This window comes from Phyllostomus discolor, chromosome 11, assembly GCF_004126475.2.
Source record: "Phyllostomus discolor isolate MPI-MPIP mPhyDis1 chromosome 11, mPhyDis1.pri.v3, whole genome shotgun sequence".
Lineage (NCBI taxonomy): Eukaryota > Metazoa > Chordata > Mammalia > Chiroptera > Phyllostomidae > Phyllostomus > Phyllostomus discolor.
Window position 1 is genome coordinate 13,668,006 of NC_040913.2, and position 16,534 is coordinate 13,684,539.

Below are 16,534 nucleotides of genomic sequence, written 5' to 3' on the forward strand. Positions count from 1 at the left end.
ATGAGAAAGACCGTTGTGTACCATCCTAAATGTAACAAGATAATTCCTAGTTAGGTAGATGACTACATCATGACGATGTTACAATGTCCTGGCTAGATTGTGCATGAATGATGGCCACACTCCCTAGACCAACAACATCATGCTGACACAGTAAAATGAGACTCTACTTATGAAACAAAATGTATAACCACTTTTGTCATCTTTTCACATGATAACGAATCAACAATGTGTCAATTGTTTTTTATTCTGGTTACAGGAAAAGTGGTAGGTGCTATAATTAGAACTAGAATAGCTCTTAACACTAAGTGCTGCAGGCATAATGCTGCCAGAAGGGAATTTTTTGAAAAGCAATTTTTCCCAATGGAAATTAATATCCTGATGGGAATATGTGTAGATTTATTGAAGGGCTATTTGGATCTGTAACATGCTCCTGGCATAATTGCCAACCCCTAATTCTAGGAAACAAGCTTCAAATATTGAAAAGTGCAAGCAATATTCTAGAATCTATACTTTTTCTTAAATAATTGTTAGTATGCCCTTTGGAAAAAAAATATATATAATGTACATGGGGGTGCACTTGAAGTAGTCTTACCTAGCCCACCTGTTTCACTGTATTGAAGAATGAGATGAAATTTTAAGCTAAAAAATATTGGCAGACGTGTGTGGGTGAATTGTGAATTGGCATGAATCATTTAGTGAGCGACTAAATTTAGAACTCAATGGTTAGTCAATATATAATAAAACTAACTATTTTTTTCTTTTGTAGGCCACATTTCTTTTGTTTTGTAAAATGCTTAGGTTGGAGCTACCTTTCGTGGGCCCCTGCCACCCAACCAAGGTACAGTGGTTGTGAAGCGCTGCGTGGACATTCCCCTCTCTGTGAAGTCCGGGGGCATTCCACAGTGGGAAGGCGAAGAGGAGGACACAAGGGAAATGCCTTTGGTATAGGTCAATGGGTGTGTTGAAAGCATCGATTTGGCTGATTGTGTGGAATTATGAGAGTGACAGCAGTGTGCAGGGACAGCATAGTGTCTCCCCAGAGGACGTCAGGGTCAACGAGGCTGAGGGGTGGGACTGGGCTCACAAGTTCGGTGATGAAACTGGCGGAAGTAAGGCAGGAAGAAGCGACCATGCAGGGTCACGTTTTTACTTATGTCATCTTGCTACAGAAGAAGCCAAAAACAAACTTGCTTCTTATAATATTTTTAAAAAATTAGAAAAAAAATTGAGAACATTTTTTTCCTCAAGTTTTTCTAAGGATCTGCAACTTCTTAGACAAATTGAGAAATTTAGAAAAGTTCTCAAATTAGAATAGCTTCCTCAATTTCTCCAAATGACCTCATGTGGAAATGTCCCATATGACATTCTTGTGGTGAGGAGAGTTCAGTTTTTTAAAAATATATATTTAATTGAAAAACACAAAAAAAGCACAAAAATTTTGGAGGTGATGAATATGTTTAGCACTGTGGTTATTGTGATGATGTACACAGGTGTATGCTTATGTCCAAACTCATCACATGTATTTATCAGCTGTGTGCAATTTTTTTCTGTAAATTATACTTCAATAAAGCTTTGAAATTATGTAATGAATGGAGACAGTTACTAAGAAGCTAATGAAACTCAGAATCCATGGATCTCACTTGTATAAGTTTCTTTAGGAGCACAGGTAAGGATCTTATTCATGTTAATTTATAGTCATAATGATTATTTACAATTTACAAGATTAAGCGATTTTCATAATAATCAGTTATAATATCTTCTTTTTATATCCCTTTCATCTAACATTTCAATTATAATTACGTTGCCTTTATATTAATGTGAACTTGGCATACTACCTTATAACAACCATTTTGATGTGTAACTTAAAATGAAAAACAGTGAAGACATTCTTTTCTCTTTGCATGTAAAAATTTACATTTATATTAATTATTATACAATTAGCTAGATATTAAAGTTCACAGTATTTTTAACCTCAGATAAAATCAAAACATGCCTTCTGGAAACTTTTTAATGATCACGATGCCCAGTTTCCAATACTCACAGCCCTATAACAAAATAAAATGATTGAAAAATAGCGTAAGAGCTGTTTTATTCTAATCTTCCAAAAGAAATAAAATTGCAGATGTAGAAACAGGGGGTTGATCCCCAGAGCAGTCAGAGTCTCATGAGAGTGTCTCCGAAGCTTGTCAGGCTCACAGCCTGAACACCTGTACTTTTTAAAAAATGGTAAGATTTAACAGAATTTACACAAAAACTATTAGTGGGCTTTATGACTAAATCAGAACTCTTTCCACTTATCTGGCCAAGTAGAGAAATTAAGTATATTTAACTTTAGCATTACATGTAATGAGGAGATTAGGAAAACAAACTAATTTTTTTAAAACATCGTAATGAAGTAGCCAATATTCTTGTAGCACTCGTGATTTATTTTCTTAACTACTAAATCCAATAATTACCTAATGAGTCTCCCTTTTTTTATAGACCAATATACCAAGATAACAACAGGGAGGTAGAAAGAGAGAGAGAGATAGATGCAAATCATATAGGCCTTTTCCTCTGAAGTGTAACAATTTAAATAACAGATTTATAAATGTAACTGACAGCAAAAAAGAAATCACATAATAAAAGCTTTAGTTTCATTGCATAGATTAGTGATGTTTGCAAAGTAATTAGCAGACATTTAGATACAATGTTGTTTACTATTGTTTAACACTGCTGTTGCTATTATCACAACAAGTAAAATATTGGAGTGCTCAGTAATGGTGAGAGCACACTTCCCTAGTGAGTCAGTCTTCAATGTCTGAGTGAACAAAGGATGGATGTCAAAACCACTAGTACTTAACATTGGCTATCTGTTTTGAAGGTGGAGAGGAAAAAATGACTGGAAACTACGTTTCCACAGAAAGTGCACCCTGACTTTACCAATAGTTCTTACTGTTTGGAGGTTTGGGGTGTGTGTGTACCTGTTGAGAAAAGTGAGGAAAAGTGGAGTTAAATTTAAGGTAATGAAGATGATACTTTCTAAATTTTAGAATTAGGTAAATAGATAAATGGGCTCTAGAAAAGATGGGAATATTGTTCAGGAATGAGCAAAGGAGCAAGTTTGTAAAGTGCATTCTAGGCAGTGAGAGAGGAGCTGGGATATTTATCATGAAATGCCTCAAAATGGTTTTATAGACATTACTGATTTCTAGGGAGCAGAATATTTGAACTGCTTTATTTGTGTTTTCGAATTTTCCTCTTTCATGAGCCTTAAAAGGCAATGCTAAAACATCGAAGAGTAAAATGCATCATTGTGATATATTAGATTGTTCTCAGGAGCATTTTCACTAAAATTTAGAGGCCATTAGTAATTTATCAGGCACTATAATTCTTAGATTCCATAGAATGATTCTATAGGAATTCCAGAGATTCCATATAAATACTATTGATTTTAATGTCTATTCATGTTCTTAGTATAGTATCTTTCATCTAGAAAATACTCATTAACTAAGCATTAAATGAATAATAGAAGGCCAAGTTCATGTACATGTCAATTTGTTGTCAGAAGTGCTGGGCAAAAACTTAGGTGTACAATACAACAAATAAGTGAGGTAGCTTTTTTGAAAAACAAAATTTCACGTAAGGAAGAAGTATTACAAGGCTCACCTGTAGTCAAGAGTAGAGACAAATTAACAAACCATCTTAATGAAAAATACGCACATCTGTAGTCTAACATTTGAAGTCAAAGAATTTCTTCTCGTTGTATTTTCCCCTAAACTAGGGATATTACTTATACTGAAGGAAGAATTCATTCGTTACATAATTTGAATTTTAGATGGAATGCCATGTCTATTATTTTACTCATGTCTTCCTCTGAAAGTAGGTAGTTTATCTATTATAAAGTCTGCAAATGTTTTATAACTTTGGTTCCATTCTTTTTCTGCACTGGAGAAATAATCACAAATATGATCTTTTAAACAATGAATAGCCCTGGCTGGTGTAGCTCAGTGGATTGAGAGAGGGCCTGAAAACCAAAGGGTCACTGGTTCAATTCCCAGTCTAAGGCACATGCCTGGGTTGCAGGCCTGGTCCCCAGTAAGGGGTGCTTGAGAGGCAACCACACGTTGATGTTTCTCTTCCTCTCTTTCTCTTTTCCTTCCTCTCTCTCTAACAATGAATAAAGTCTTTAAAAAGTAAATAAAATAAATAAAAAGTAAAAAACAAACAAAATGTTTTTATCACAGCATGGTTTTTAAGAGAAATATAAGAGAAAATTCCAAAGGATCCTCAACAAAGTAGGGGTTAAATAATACTTGTATATCTATGGCAGTTACAAAGACTAAAGAATGACTTAAAGAGTTAAACAAAAAATAAGATAAAATGGTAAATTAGCAGCTTTAGAATCATAATTGCTGGCTCCAGCCTATAGAATCTCTATGACCCAGTGAAAGTTACTTAGCCTATCCAAGTTGCAGGGAAGTCTACCTCTGCATCAAACCATCATAATTACAGACCGTTGGCATGGTAGTCTCTTCATCAATGAGGATTTAAGATAATTAACAGCAACAGATCAGTAAGAATAAGCACCTTTCTGGGGCTCAGCAGGGTGATTGGCACTACAGAATTACCCTTTATCTACAACTTTGCTTTCCATAGTGTAAGCTATCTGAAGTGAAGCATGGTCTGAAAATATTAAATAAAAATTCCAGATATAAAACTCAATAAACAACCTACACGTCTGAAATCGTGTGCTATTCTGAGTAGCATGCTGAACTCCCACGATGTCTCAGTTGACCATGCACAGGATGCAAATCATCTCTTTGTCCATCTACAGCTGTAGATGCTATAATGGAGAGATTATCCATTAGTCCCTTAGGAGCCATCTTTGAAATCAGATTAACTTTTATGGTTTCATCACACTTGTGTTTAAGAGATCCTCATTTTACTTAAATGTGGCCCCAAAGTGCATGAGTAAGTGATGGAACTGGCGATTTGGTGAGCCAAAGAGAAGCCATAGATACTTCCTTCAGTACAAAGGTAAAAGTGTTCAAGTTATTATAATAAGGAAAGAAATAAAATTTTATGCTAAGGTTGCTAAGATCTATAATAAATACAAAACTTCTGTCCATGAAATTATAAAAAAGGGTAAAAAGCACCTCAAACTGCAAAAGTTGAGGCCACAGAGTTTGGTAAGTGCCTGGCGAAGATGGAAAAGACAGTGCATTTGTGGGTGTGAGAAAGGGGCAGATTATGTATTCTGATGACAACACTTTGCTCCAGAAAGCCTTGAGTTTATGGGAAGACTTTAACAAGGGATCTCCTGCTTTGAGTGATCACATTCATACAACTTTTATTCCAGTAAATTGCCGTGATCTATTTTATTATGGGCTATTGTCATTAATCTATGTTTAATTTATAAATTAAACTTTATCAGAGCTATGCATGCATAGGAAAAAATAGTATACTTAGAGTTTGATACTATCTATAATTTCAGACCTTCACTGGGGCACTTGAAATATATTTCCCTGTTGATAAGGGAGTACCCTCTAAGTCGTGCCTGAAATGGGAATTTATCATTGTCAGATCACATAGTGAGCCTACAAAAGTTTAAGATGTATAGTAAGTGAGACAGGTTGAAGTATTGGTCTCAATTCTTCATTGCCCTCTACTAGTGGTATTAAAGATCCATTTATGTTTCTACCATCTGACATTGGGCTTGGCCTTGTGACACACATTAGCCAGATGTTTTAGCTGTCAACTGAGTGGAAACTTGAAGCACACTTGTATAGTTGAGCTCACCCTGATTTTTGGCTACACACACACACACACACACACACACACACACACATTGTGCCTCACGTACCTTCTGATCCGGAACAGGAAAGACAAGTGGAACTGACCTGGACTTAGTCCACAACCTGGACTTAAGACCAGTGGGGCATAGTCTCGATCAACAGAAGTCCAGCTGACTTCTGTTGAATCATTCCTTATGACTCCTTGAATGACTCTCTAGAATCATTCCTTACAGTTAGTGCTCATATGTCTGCAGTATCCTTCAATCTAAGATCTTCAGTCTTCATGACCTGGACACTTTGAAGACTGCAGATCACTTATTTTGTAAATATGCTTCAGTTTGGTCTTCTTGATTAGATGCTGGTTATGCATCTTTGGCAACCTTAGAGAAGTTATACTGTGTTCTTCCTGTTGTGTCTAATTATAAAGACACAACAAGTAAAATTAGGTGGCACCTGATTTGCTCTATTGTTATTGATACTCACTTTGATCACCTGATGAATGTGTTGGCTGCCAATATTCTTCATTATCAAATTACTGTTCTCTTACCCTTTGTAATAAATAAGAATTTTGTGGAGAGAATACTTGAAACTCTGTAAATATTTATTCATGTGTGAACTTATATTATCATGGGGTCATGGCTTCCAAATTCAGTCAGTGGATTATAATACATTATAGCTTTAGTTATTTTGATGTTTAAATTGCCCCAGATTTGACAAGCAGGCACCCATTAAAGCTGGTTTCTGTGTCCATTTGACATTTCCTTCTTATGTGTTGAACAATCCTCGCTTTGGCAATATAAAAAGATATTCCAGGTTTTTAAAACATGTTCCTACTCTAATCAGGGAACCCTGGGATTCCCTAGAGAAATTCCATTTTTCTAAGAATCTCCAGTTTCTGCCATTCTCTCTGTCCTGAGTCACATTTAAATGAAAATATATCTCAATTAAAATTATTTTAGCAACAAAAAATCACTGAGACATTAATTCAACCATTTCTCCTACAATGTCAAGTAATAATTATTGTTATATAATAAGTTTAAATTGAGAAAGTAAACTTATATATCCATTTTGGAAAAGTTAAAGTTTTAAAACTTATCATGTCCTCACTGTTACTTTAGTACAAAGACTGAGGAAATCCCAAATCCAAGTAGCTTTGACCAAAAGGCTTGTATTATAGGATTCCCATAACTCTAAAACAAAAAACAAAAAACACTGGAATAGCAGAGCCTCAGCACCCATGGCACTAAGGAGTTCACTATTATATAACATCCCTTCCCTTCATCTCCATCCGTGCTTCCTGTTGGTTTCAGTTTCCAGGCAGGCTTCTGACACATGTCAGGAAACAAGGGAACTCACAGAAACTGAACAGGGTTGTCCCCAGAGAAACACTTGGTCTAGCTTTGATAAAATCGAGACCTCTACATGAGCCAAATATCAATCAAGGGGATAAAATTTTAAAAAGCGATCATTATCATGTGAGCCATAATCACAGGTGCAATGTCAGTGTGTTCCAGAAGAGCTGAAAGGCCACTACGGAGCAAGGAAAGCCGTACAGACCTCAGGGGGTGGTAATGCTCTGAACTCCCGGTGATTTTTGACTGTCATTACATGGGCTCAGCTTGGACTTTTTCCTTTATGATGAATGGGACTTTTTTTGGCTTACCCCAAACTCAGTTTTATCAAATTTAACAAAAATGTCCTTCACCTTTGCCTAATATTAATTCACAGGACTGAAGGATATCAAGAGTCTAGGTCTGAATGCTCATATTTCAAAGCTATAGCAAAAATGTTGCTTTAAATAATATCCTTACCTAATATTTGTTAGAAAACAGTCCATCCAAGTTTCATACCTCAACTAATCAATTCATGCTAGTTGACCACATCCTCTGGATTAAGATTTTAAAATCAGATGAGAGATATTATTCATGAGGAAGTTAATTATGACCTGTCTTTAGGTCCAAATTTGTTGTGATGATAATAGTGTGATCATGTTCTCCCCATAATGGATTTCTGGAGTATTTCAAACCACTCCATTTCCATTGTCTTCTCTAATGACTAACTCCATATAGAAATCCCAATGCCCAGAGAGGGAGAACCTACTCTTTATTATAATCAGGGCACTCCTAATTAAGGACAAGCCACAGTTAATATTAGTAATCTCACTCTAATCCTGTGTCATGCCATTCTCTCTGCATTGCTTCAGTCTCAGGAGAAATGCAGTGTAGTGTCAGAATGTATTTTGGGGGGGTGCCTGTCTTCCTTATCCTTTTCCTCTCTCCTCCTGAATTCTTTTGGTGCACAAATCCAGCCTTTTGAAATGACTTTTCTCTTGTTTGAACAGTTATACCAGCTGGAGAATCATCACTACCAGATTTCTGAACTAAAGCTGCTTTCTTGGTGCTTCCAAATTCTGTAACCTTTTGAATACAGTAAGAAACACCATGTACTTAGCCAGGTGGTCCTCCCTAAATCATTGCCTTCCTTCAGTTTTTGCTAGTAACTTGTGCCACATCAGTGACTGCACAAATATTTTTTATTTACCTCTTTCCTTACTATAGTGATTAGATATAGTTTTAATCTTTCTTTAATTTCCCTTTGTTTATCTAATCCTCTGAAACAGAAACAGCTGTAAAGATATAGTTCTTAACAGTAATTCTCAATTTATTCTTAGTTTAACTCTTGCTTTTTGCTGGGTCAGAGTATCTTCCTCTTTCTTTGCCTTCAGGTGAATGCATTTGTTTTTCTAACAAAAGCACAACAAATACTTCTGTGTGAATTTGAGAGACAGGGGGTTACAATTTCAGAGGTTTCAACTGGCCCTTTCCTCCTGTGTTGACTCATACCTTATCGGCAGGGATGAAGTGAAGGGTTCATTCCAATTATCAGTTCTATACATGCTATTTGTGCAATTGTGTCAGGGGAAATTATCAGTGGATATGTCCATTAACCCGGTGGACCTCTGTTAACTATAATGTTACTCATTAATCAGTTTTTGTAAGTCCCCTTCTGATAGGAGGTTCATACTAACAGACTGGTCTCTGTGCATTCCTTCCATCTCCAAACACTGTGCTCAGTGGTTCTCAAAATGCCCTGATTATTCTTGTTTCCTTAGTGCATAGTAAAGTGAGCAAATAGCCATCATTTCTTTCTTGGAGAGGGACAGAAGGAATTGGTATAAAAGGATTAAACAGTTGCAGAATACTCCCTTCTAAGGTCTTGCAACCTATCCAGTCAACAGATTCCAGAAATAAAAGTTTCTTAAGGTCTGGGAACTGAGCAAGTGTAATGAATTTTTGTTGAGCTAACCAGCCTGACCTGCCTGCTCCTGCATTACTTACTGTTGGCTGTTCCAAGGGATGCCACATTTTTGTTTTGTTTTGTTTATTTTCCATCATATTCCCTGCTGGTGAAGTCCCCTTGCCCCACCAAACTTACTATTTATTATGGTAAGTGCAGCCTTGTGGCTGCTGGTAGCTAAATGCTGTCACTTGGTCTCTATTAATTTGAGGACACCATGCATAGTAACTAACTGAACACTAATCTCACCACTAGGACTGTCATACCTAGCCTGCAAGGACAAGCCATCACTGACCTTCCTAGTGAGGCTGGCACTCCTTCACCAACACATTCTTGACAACCATGGTGAATTTTATGTCCTTTTAGCCCATCAATACAATGCAATACTCTAGAAGTTTTCTTTACCTCACAAATGATCTGGGCTTTAGCATGCCCATTTTCTTCAGTCTTTCTTTTCCTGCTTCTACTGACAACCAGAGTAGCTTGATCGTTTCTACTCTGCTCAGCACTAGCCATCAATTTCTTCGGATCTCTCATAGCTTTCCTAACAGAGCCTGATTAACCCACAGGATCCTTGACATGTTGTGAAACCTATTCCCCTAGAAAGTAGTCTTATGTCAATGAATTTTTTACTTATCATATTTATATGCTCACCCTCTTGATCTAACATCCTCAATCTCCAACATGTGGCATAGCCCCATAGTTGGCTGAATAAGTTTTGTTTAAGTATTAAATATCTACCAATTCTATGTCTCTAATTGTTTGAGGGTTTTTTTTTCCCCTTCGGTACTATGCCTATCTGGTACCACAACAGAAGAGAAAGACCTACTTGTAAGCTACAAAATATACCCTTTGATTTAATCTTCATCTGCTACTACTTATCTTGTGTTCCTCATCATCCCTCTGGAGAGTGTCGATAATAACCAACCACTTAATGTATTTTTCAAATACCTGAATCATTGTATCTGGAAGGGTACTCTAAGGGACCTCCAGTGAAATCTGTAGCAATTTTGTTGCCGCTGCCACACTATCTATGACATAAACACTAATATGAACATCAACTTGTTGGCCCACTAGGTGATGAGATCTGCAAATTCAGCTTCTTTGCCTCAGATCACTACTGGTAACATATATTTTAATTTAGGTCTACAGAGAAGCAGACATCAAGATGAAAGTAGACATGCAACAGATTTATTGGGTGAGAGAAAATGGGAGAGAGCAGAGAAGACCAGGAAAGCCGTCGGACAATAATGTGGAGGAGAGAGGGAAGTAACATGTTGGGATAGAAAAAAAAAACATTCTTAGACTATGGTATAGTTCTAAGAAAGTTATGGCAAGGATGAGGTTGCATCTCCAAGCCAAAGACACCTGTGAGAAATCTAGTATATCTAACGATATTCCAGGAACAGAAACAAGCATGCATCAGCAACCTTGACACATCTCTACTGCTGAGAACACCCTATTGAGAGTATGAGCTCACTGGGAGTGCAATGGATTTCAAGGCACAGAAACCCAAACCAGAGCCCTGGCTGGCGTAGCTCAGTGGATTGAGCGTGGGCTGCGAACCAAAGTGTCGCAGGTTCGATTCCCAGTCAGGGCACATGCCTAGGTTGCAGGCCACAGCCCCCAGCAACCGCACATTAATGTTTCTCTCTCTCTCTCTCTTTCTCCCTCCCTTCCCTCTATAAAAATAAATAAATAAAATCTTTAAAAAAAAAAAAAGAAACCCAAACCAATGATCAATTAAATTCCCTTTAGTCAGAAATCTGATAGGCACATGTGCATGACAATGATTCTTGGCTCTCACCAGCTTCCAGTGTAGTCTCACAGGGTCCCCTCTTTAGAAGGTTTTGAGATAAGTTTAATGTTCTAGTGTTGATATCTTAATTTCTTAATGATTTTTAAGGAGCCCTGTATTTTCTCTTTGTACAGGGTTCTGGAAAGTATATAGATAATACTGTCTGTGACTATAACTAAAATTCACATTTTAGGACTTCTGGTCAAGAGGGAGGCATAGGTAAAAACATTTTGCTTCCATGCACAACTACAGCGAAAATCACAGCTCCACTACAAAACAAACATCACCCAGATTCCTCAGAAAATGGAGTGTATGGAAGTCTGACAACCAATGATGTAAATAAGCCACATGCATCCAGCCAGGAAGGAGGAGCACAGACATGGAGAGGTGTGGAGATGCAGAGTGGCACAAAGAGGTGGTAGGATGGGCATCCCCCATGCACATGTGGTGGATAAAAATCAGGAGGGATATCTCTGCCATGAATGATCCCAGCCCCAGACCAGATCATCCAGTGCAGGGGTCCAGTGCCAGGAAGGTAAATTCTAATGGCTGTAAAAAACAGTGGGGGGGGGGGCGGTTATGGTGGCTGAAGACATTGTGGGATTCTCAAGAGAGGCCTCTGAAATGGACCACAATGGATTTAGGATTCACAGCAGACTCACTGCCTCTGCGATTCAGCACCAGGGCAACAGCTGGAAGGGCACAAGTGGCATATGGGAAGGAACTGAACTGCAACTGCTGGGACAGAGCTTCCTCCTGGGCAACCTGCAGGGGCCAGGAAGTGGCATTGTCCCTTCTCTGAGCCCTCCTCCGCACAGAGGCACAAAGCAGTGAAACAGGTTGCCCCAACCAGGTGATTTCTTAAAGCTCCACCCCATATAGTTTACGGGTGCTTTTCCTACAGTACAGCACACTACTAAGACAGGGAGTCAAAAACAACTCTACTTAACACACAGAAACAAACACAGGGAGGTGGCCACAGGTGAGGAGACAAGCAAACATGGCCTGAATGAAAGAACAGAACAAAGCTCCAGGAAAAGAACTCAATCAAATAGAGATAAGCAACCTATGAGATGCAGAGTTCAAAACACCGGTTGTCATGATGCGCAACGAAATCACTGAGTACTGCAACAGTGTAAAAAAGTCCCAGGCAACAATGAAGGTTGCATTAAGTGAAATAAAGAAACATCTACAGGGAACCAACAGTGGGGTGGATGAAGCTGAGAATCAGATCAATGACTTGGAACATAAAGGATAAAAAAGCATTCAATCAGAACAGTGAGAAGAAAAAACAATTAAAAAAAACAAGGATACAATAAGGAGCCTCTGGGACATCTCCAGACTCCCCAACTTCTGAATCACAGGGGTGCCAGAGGCAGAAGAGAAAGAGCAAGAAATTGAAAACTTATTTGAAAAAATAATGAAAGAAAGCTACCTTCATTTGGTGAAGTAATAATCATACAAGTCCTAGAAACATAGTCTCAAACAAGTTGGACTCAAAGAGGACCACACCAAGACACATCATAATTAACATGCTGAAGGTTAAAGATGAAGAGAGAATCTTAAAAGCAGCAAAATAAAAGCAGAGAGTTGCCTACAAAGGAGTTCCCATAAAATTGTCAGGTGATTTCTCAAAAGATAATTTGCAGGTTAGGGGACTGGCAAGAAGTATTCAAAATGATGAAAAGCAAGAACCTGCAACCTAAATTACTCTATCCTGCAAAACTATCATTTACAATTGAAAGGCAGATAAAGTGCTTCTGAGAGAAGGTGAAACTAAAGGAGTTCAACATCAACAAGCCATTAGTATATGAAATATTAAAGGAAACTATGTAAGAAGATCAAAACTATGAATATTAACATGGCAACAAATTCACAACTATCAAAAACTGAATCTAAAAAACAAACTAAGCAAGCACAGAGCAGGAACAGAATCATAGATGTGGAGATAATTTGGAGAGTTAACAGCTGGGAGGAAGAAAGAGGATAATGGGGGAAAACGTGCAGAGATTAAGAAGTACAGATTGCTAGGTGTACAATAGACAGGAGGATGTTAAGAACAGTGTAGGAAATGGAGAAGCCAAAGAACTTACATGCGTGACCCAGGGACATTAACGAAGGGAGGGGACTGCTGGAGGGAATGGAGTTACTGAGCGAAGGGGGACAAAGGAAGAAAAAGTGAGACATGTAATAGCATAATCAGTAAAATATGCTTAAAACTAATTTTATTGTAAAAAGTAAAAAAAATAAAATTCACCTTTTAAGAAACTTTGCCAAATGCACCAATAAAAATGATATAAAATAAAAAAAAGAAAATGTGCTAATTTCTAACATCTAGACTGGGTACTTTCCTCACAAGACTTAACTTCCAATTTTCAATCCAATATGTATCTCAAACCCGTATTTTATTTATTATGGTGTTATAATGTCCCTGAATTGTCTCTAGGTTTGTGTCAACAATATAAAAAATATAACTTTCTTTTATACATCTACAAATATTACTTAAAATACATCAAATGCTAATGATTCTTTGCTGGATTTTACCTTCACTCAAACATCAAATTTGTGGAAAGCACATAATTTTCTAGTTTTCAACAATATCATTAAATTTTATTTTTTTTACTCCCATTTGTATATTTTAAGTAGTATACTTTCAAAGTTTGTCATTACCTTAGATTACTAGTGAGTTCATTCCAGTTTGCCATGGAGACAAGATATTGAAATGAGATTACAGACTCAACCTTCAATTTATAACAATATAATAATGCATAATTGTCTAGATAATGGCTTAAAAGTAAAGTTTTTCTAGTTATTTTCACTGCATATAGTGCCAACCTTCATGATCTTCAAAAAATGTAAGCTTAATTAATGGTTTTCTATTTCAAGTTCTAGTTCTAAAGTCTTTTCATCTTCTTATCATGTTTGTTTCTTTAGATCTTAAAGTCAAAGTGGTTTTTCATCTTTATTCTTGAGTTTTACAGTACTGCTGTTCAAGCTAGTCCTCCTTCCCTACCTCCAAATATAATAAGGCATTTGTCTAATTAAGGTCTCTTATATTCACTTGCTAATAAAATAGACTATTAATCTATTACTGCATCCAGATTTGGGGTCATTAAACTACACAATCGTATTGAAGATACCTAATGAATAAACTAGAGCTACTGTCCAAATAAGTGAGGTGAGTACACTGCGTGCACGCTGTCAAGTCCTGTAACAGGCTTGGTGCTTGGGTTTGAAGCTCACAGCATCTGCTACCTGGAGAGCATGTGGAGTGGGCTGTTGCCTGGAGATCCCTAAGCATGAGACTCTGCATGAGCATTTCCTCATTCAACACCGTGTCTGTGGACACTCTTACATTAGGCTATGCTGCGTGAGTAGTGTCGTTCTTTTTTAGCGTTACTGGGGCTGCTGTCCACTGAATTGAGGACAGGCCCTATTATTTTTCAGTGATACGTTTTGGTGAAAAAAACAAATACTGTAGCATAGGGATAACAACACATAATTGTGAGAAATCAAGTAAAAAATAAGCCAAGCTGCTTGCCTAGATTGAAAGGAAGAGAAAAACCTTGCATGTTTCTGGGGTTTGATGCTTGCCTCATCTTACTCTTCTTCACGAAACACTGTGCCCACACAATGTACAGTGGATCAGGGCTCAGTGGCTTTAAAGCTTTGTCAGCAGTGCACATTTATCTGAAGTGGCATTTAGTCTTCTTTCAAAACTGATTTTAATATTTCCATGCAAACTTGTACCACATTTTGAGAAGGAGGAACTGAACTAGGTCTAATTATACTTCCTTTATTTGAGTTGCTTTTGCTATAGATAGAATTAAAATTGCTTATTGATATATGGTCTGGTTTATTATTCCAGATTCTTAAAATAATTGAACTTTTTTTTCTGTTTTACATATCTTTGTACATTTTTGCTGGTTTACTGATGGTAAGAAGAGTAAAACAGAGCTCATGAACAAGTGTTTGTTCTGAAACTGTGAAAATCGTTAAAGGTGATCAAAGAAACACTTGCAAACTTGATCTTAAGTGATTATTAGTAAAAGATCAGTTAATTCCTAATTAAATAATATTTTATATTATCTAATTTGTAGGACATATGAATACATAATAAGCAAATGCAAGTGCTAAAATGCATATACAACAACTTTCTAAGTCCTTTACCAAAATACCAACTGAAACTCATAATTAAATCAATATCTTGATACCAAGATTTATATTATATATAGGTATACTCTGTCTCCTTGAATTGCAAATATCTTTTTTAATTAAAAATTCTAATCTTCTCCAAAAGTCTGTTAATGTTTATTTTAAAATATTAAACATTCCTTTAACTGGGTTTTATTCACTAACTATATATTTTATATTTTTCCTTGAATGTCTATTTTAGTAGCTTATGTAAATGATGCGCTCAAAGTAAGAAGTGATAATCTGTAACTTAAAAGCTTTTCAGTTTTTAATTTTAATTTTTTCTGTTTTGTATTTTTTCCATTACCATTTAGTCTCTTTATGTACCCCTTCCCCCAGCAGCCACCACACTGTTGTTTAAGTTATTTTGTTTTTAAGCCAAAAAAATGCCAATAATAATTTTTTAATTTACATGGTAATTATAATTGAGATTATCCCATTATATATACTATATATACTATATATAATATAATATAATATAATATAATATATAGATGTTTCTATAGTCATTCCGAGGTAGTTTCCTGGAAAGGGTGTGGTCTCATTAGTGTAATATTTTCTGAATTCTTACATCCCTAAAACTTTTTCTATTGCCTTGATAATTAAGATACAGGTCAGCTGCATATACATTCTTTCCTTATACTTTCTTTCCTGGCATATCACATTGATGCCGCTCTGTTTTTCAATCTAAATATTGCTAATGAAATATCTAATGCCTATTGGAATTCATATCCCTTTAAGTGAGCCAATTCCGTTGCATATGTAGAAAATGAAGTAAAAAAGTTTATGAAGATATTAAAATTATTTAAACATTTTCTCTGTTTTTTTCACAGGTAAATTGTGTTTATATAATAGTCACTGCCTTGGAGTTTATGTGGTCTGTTTTTTCTGCTGTATTATTTTTCTATTGCTTTTGTAACAAATTAGCACACAGTTAGTGACTTGAGACAAAACAAATTTATTTCATTTAAAATTATGGAGACCGAAAGCCCAAATTAGGTCTGCCGGGCTAAAATTAAAGTGTTGATAGTGTTGTTTTTCTTCTGTAGGTTCTAGGCGACAATTAATTCGTTTCCTTTCTAGTTTCATTTTCTGGAGGCCACCTGAGTTCCTTAGGTTAAAAACCCTTTATTCATCTTCAAAGTGAGCAATACAGCATCTTCAAAAAATCTCAGATTGTGAACTCTGGTTCCAACACTAGTTTTCTTCTCTGACCCTGAGTATTTTTAGCTGTCTCTCTTATTTACAAACATATTTGCAATTATGTTAACACCACACAGATACTCCAGTATAATCTTCCCACCTCAACATCCTTAACTGAAACAGCTCCAAAGAGGGCCTTGTAATGTAATTAGAGCATTTGGGGATTAAGCATAGGTACCTTTGGGGAGACATTATTCTGCCTGCTATATCTAACTAGAACACAGGTGGCAAACACAAGGCCCATGGGCTGAGTTGTGGGAGGCTG